The 5,573-nt window shown below is 32.7% G+C and overlaps 1 pseudogene; it reads right to left on the bottom strand.

Annotated features, from left to right (window-relative positions):
* Positions 1-5,045: 5,045 nt before the first annotated feature.
* LOC115939632 (U4 spliceosomal RNA) lies at positions 5,046-5,172 on the bottom strand (annotated as a pseudogene).
* Positions 5,173-5,573: the final 401 nt, after the last annotated feature.

The raw sequence follows: 5,573 nt of genomic DNA, 5'->3' as shown, positions 1-5,573 counted from the left end.
TTATTTATGTGATTTTTATCAGTCAGGGTCCAATGAGGAGACAGAAATCACAGAGTAATTTGAACAGGGAAAGTTAATATACTATATATTAAATATATAAAATAAATATACTTAATGATAACAGTGAATCAGTATGAGGGAATGGGAGTAAGTAGGAAGTTACAGAATGAAAGAACAGAAGATATAAAAACTTCTTAAACCCAACCCTCCATCTCAACCTTCAGGGGACAAGTTTCAGATCCTTTTGCAGATGGAACCAGGGTCCCTCACTGGTCAAAAATCTGATATGGCACCATGTCAGGGGAACTTGTTGACTTGTTAAAAATTTGCCACCCAGAAACTTCTGCAAATCCACCACTTAAGAGAGTTGGGGAATCAAAAGATATGCATTTTATTTATTATTATTATTTGTCTACTTCTTTATCACCATCCATAAAACTTGGTAAAAATGAATCTTGAGTTCCATTCCTAGCTCTGATGAGCAACCCCATCATAATCACTCATTGAAAACAATTGCAAAACATTTATAAGTTATGAGACTAACAAGTGAATAAAAAATGCTGACTGAAAGCATCAGAAAGAAACTAAAGTACCAGAACGCAAGAGTAAAGATCCTATAAAGTGCAACAAAGTTGGATTCAAAAACCCTAAGGCTATTTGCTGGCTTTATCATCAGGTTTTCTTCCCCCTAAGGTTATTTGCTGGCTTTATCATCAGGCTGTTGAGCCTGATTTGAGTAAGATCTGAAGTTTGTGTCATTTCCACTGAGCTGGTGTAATAGATATTGAAATTCATGGATACCAGAGCAACCCAGAATTAAAAGTCCACAATGGCAGAGAAAAGGAACCATGGAAGTTGATCCAGGCCTTCTGCATACAATCCCTACAAAGACATTTACCAGTTCCTAAATTGGATATGCCTGGAGTAAAAGGTCAGAAGAACAAAGGAAACAGCACTGTGGGACAAAAGCTATGCCAATATTTTGGCAGTCTCAGAGTTCTGGGGCAAAAATTGATACAGCTGAAGTCCTAAAAAGGAAGTCAGGCCCTGCAATCACTTCAGGATTATGGTTCATCTTCCTATAGGGTTATGCTCTAAGGGAAAGGGCACATAAATAGAATAACCTTCAAAAACTTAAAGCTGCAAGCATTCATAGTAATTGGTGGAACAAGGTAATTTAAGTGTGTGCTATCTGCTTATAGAGAAAAAATAAAGTCTTCTCTGGAGGAAGATAGTATTATTATCCAGAGATGTCACAACAATTCACATAGAGAAACCAAAATTTTTCACCAAGCATGCTAGCAAAGAAGATTGTGTGGGGGTGTTTGGGGGAGAAGGCACAGAAAGACCAAATATAAATGAGATACAACTAAAATAACTATAATTTTTAAATTACAAGAAAATCAAAAAAAAGAGGAGTGTGGTGGAGCCACACTGCTCATACTTTGTAATATGAAATACATGGGATTAAAAAAAATATATCTACAACTTTAAAATGCCAAATCACTTGAACTACATTAACAAATAGCTTCAATGCAAGAGAAAGTGATGGTTTTCTTAATAAATCTTACTGTAATAATTTTACGATATGAAAGAAAAGAGAATTTCTAATTCATGTCATGTACAAGATCAGTGCTAGATGGATCATAAATCAAAATATGAAAGCTGAAATAATAAATTTTCTGCAATATTACAAAGGGTGACATTTGAATAGGTTACTATTTCCTCAATAGAATAGAATAATTATTTACTATGAAGGAAAAGACTGATAAATACAACTTCAGTAAAATTAAATTCTGTTCATTAAAAGACAATTTTGAAAGAGTAAATGGCAATCCACAGATTTGGAGGAGCTATTTGCAATTCAAGTAATCAACTAAGATTCAAAAATACATGGAAATAAGTACAAATCAATAATGAAAAGATAGACCACTAAATTTAAAATAAAAATAAACAAATGAACAGGCACTTAAGATGTTATCCAAATTCTATAAAAGTGAAAAAAAAAATGGTCCCAACAAGCAGATAAATTTGGCCCATAACACTCTATGTATTTTGTTCATAATAACATTGCGAGATATATTATAAAGTTTATTAAAGATGGGGAGGAGCTACACACACACACACAAAAAAGATGTTATCCAAAAATAAACTTATAAAAATATACTCAACATACTTATTAGCAAAACATAAAACTATAATAAAATATTATAAAAGTATTAGAATGGCTACAATTAAATAAAAAAATGTCAATACCAAGTTTTAGTAGTAATATAGAGTAACAGGAACTCTCACACACTTGTCAAATTGTACATTGTTATAAACTCTTTGAAACTGTTTAGCAGTATTTACCAAAGGTGAAAATATGAATAATATGAATCATCAATTAAATTCTTAGATATCCTAGGAATTTATATATAATCAGCAGAAATCTGCATGTATGTCACCGAAGATAAGTATAAGAATATTGAAGGAATTATTTTTCATTGAATCCCCAAACTAGAAATGACCAAAATTATCACAACAGTAAAACAGATGTAGTAAAATGAAAAAATAAAGTTAGAACTTTTACTACAATGGACTATTATACAGTAATAAAAACAAATTACAACTATATACAACAACCCAGATGTTTAGTAATGAAAAATCCATATATGGAATAGTTGCACTGATAACGTTAGAAAATAAGCAGGGCCTTTTTTGCTAACAGATGTCAGAAGTGTGATTACATTTCTCAAAAGGCTAATAATTAAGTAGAGGCATAAAGGAATATTCTAAAGGTTGGTAATATGCTATATCTTGATATATTTGATAGTTCCACAGGAATGTTCACTTTTAAAAATCCAGTGATCTATATGCTTATAATTCATTCATTTTAATTCATGAGGAGTTTATCTTAACTTAAAAAGCTAAGAATAAAAACTGATTATATTTAGATCTTACCTCATTTATTAAGAAGTGGTCGAATTTAAATATCAAAATTAATGCACAAATTTCTATGATTTTCAAATAAATGAGATAAACTGTATTGTTTTTGACTACATTTATAATAGATTGCAAATCACTCTATTCCCAGATGACTTCTTTTTTTCCCCCCAAAGCATTTACCGTGTTGTCTTATTTCACCTATTTGATGTTTTGTGTCTGAAAGAAAATCCTGTCTATGGACAAAGTTTTAAAAATATCACTATAAGTGTTTTTATTCCCCTATGAAAATCTATTTGCTTAAGGTTTAATTGAAAGAAACAGAGAAAGGGATTATGTAGGAGAAATGGTGTTTAGTGCTTTCACAATCAGTATTTTATGTTGCTAGGAAAAATATCTGTGTTTGTATTTTAATAATTGGGTTCTCCATTAATCTCTGGTTAAAGATTTATGCGTTATTGGAAAGTTATAATGAAATTTTAAAATCACCGATTAGACAACTTATAGCTAAAGTGAGAAATTAGAAGATAAAACATCACAATAGAAGCAACCCTATTTAGCCCTTTCTTGAAATGTAAATGAATATTGATAGTTATGTACAGATCCACATGCTTTATCACCTGGGTTGGGGCCTTATTTATCATTCATTCCTTTTATTCTTATTTACCAAATATTTCTCACTGTATAACATGTGCCTCTTAGGATGATAGAAAAGTTTAACGTACCCTCTTTCTAATTATAAAGCCACACACTACCCACTACTTTCAGGAGCTTGACAGGTACAATAGTCGGAGACAGGCTTTCCCCAAAATACTGTTTGGAGTTTAATACAACTAATAGCACACTTAAGGCTTCAAATTTTTGTGCTACAATATGTGAACACAATTTTAGCTGGTGTTATTTTCTATCAATCAGATTTTACAATGCTAATTTTTCATCAAAATGTATTGCTTTATATCATTTTAGAGGAGCTTTTAAAAAAAACAGGTGTAAGAATTAAGCATTAGAAAAGAAATTAAAGGAAACTACTGTTCTGGTGACATTGGTGGTTTACTATTTCATAAATAAAACTTCAAAAATTGTTTTTTTCTTATCCAGAATAAAGTCACATTTACCTTCCAGTTGCCTCCAAATCAGGCTCATGCTAGCATTTTTCAAATGATACTAGTTAATTCCATTGAGTGGTCTTTCCTATGTGCTGGGTATTTTGCAGATATTAAGTCCTATATGGAATTATCTATGAAACAGCTATTCCCTTTATTACAGAAAGTCAAGGTATCAGATGTCCCATTATGTCATCAATTGACTGAAATTGATAGTAAGAAGCCTACGAGCTTGTCAAAGTTCACGGCACCACTGATTAGCACTGATATCAGACAGGTGACTGTGTCACATTTTACTTTTTCATTGTGAAACTGCAAAAATGTTAATAGTATTTGTTTTGCGGGTAACTTTTCTCACTGCTTTGTGATAACACCAACATGGTGAGAGAAAAGATACATGTCAAAGGAGTTATTTCCTTATATGCAAGATGATATATTACTCAAATACTGGAAAATTTTCCTAACCAGAGAACGCTAAATTTAAAGGATTCCAAATTTATAATTTTGGTTCTGCTTAAGCTCTGTCCGGTTAACAGGTACATTATGTAATCACATTCATTTAACTTCAAATGAAAGCCCTTTACATTTTAGAGCATTTTATAATGCATCTACTATGTTTATTGGTTGTGCTACAATTGACATATTCAAGTTTAACCATTCTAAAAATAAATTTTCAAAAATATTGGGGACTTCTGGCTCTCAGTTGTAGAGAGCTCAGAAGTCAGCACTCCAACCTAACAAGTTAAAAAAAAAAGGAAAAGACTGAAAACTCCACAGGTCTTCTTGGATCCATAAAAGAGGAGAGGACACAGGGCAAAACTCTGTCCCTAATAGTGGAGAGACAGACAGGTAGACATAAGAACTCATGACTTACCAGAGCAGAGACTCAAGAGCTGAAACTGCCACAGGAATCAGGGCTGGGTAGGAAAACTGGAACTGTAATTGATGAGTTTCTGAAGGCTTAGTGTGGTCAACACTGAGAGTTAGAAATTCAGGAAAAAACAGTTTGGCCTAATTCTCACAGGTAATATAGCAGAAAAATCACCTCCTGTTTCCTGAAAGGAAAAGGGAAAAGGAACCATTTTGATTAGCAATAATCATGCCTCAGATAAACCTCATTGGCTACGATACTGCCACTGAAAATCACCAGAGCACTCATTGTTCTTAATAAGGTCTGCCCTCAGGTGAAACTAAACTGCTGGGGTATCTTCAGAGCCTAACTGACCCAGGTAAGGGAAATACCCAATACTTCAACCTGCTTGAGCCATCCTCTTCCACCTAAACATTGCAGGAAAGCAAACAAACAAACAAACAAAAACAAGAACTATAAGGATTACATAGAAAAGAGAGTGCAGTGAAATAGTGTTGAGAGAAAAAAAATATATACCAATCCAGAATTCTGTACTCTGAGGAATTATCCTTCAAAAATGAAGGACAAATAAAGACCTTCTCAGACAAAAATTGAGGGAATTTGTTGGCAGTAGTCCCACCTTGCAAGAAATGTGACAATTGTTTAGAGGAAAGGAAAACGATATTGGTCAGAAA

Source organism: Leptonychotes weddellii, chromosome 2 (assembly GCF_054177405.1).
Source record: "Leptonychotes weddellii isolate Sample4059 chromosome 2, ASM5417740v2, whole genome shotgun sequence".
NCBI lineage: Eukaryota > Metazoa > Chordata > Mammalia > Carnivora > Phocidae > Leptonychotes > Leptonychotes weddellii.
This window is presented reverse-complemented; position numbering and strand designations above follow the sequence as displayed.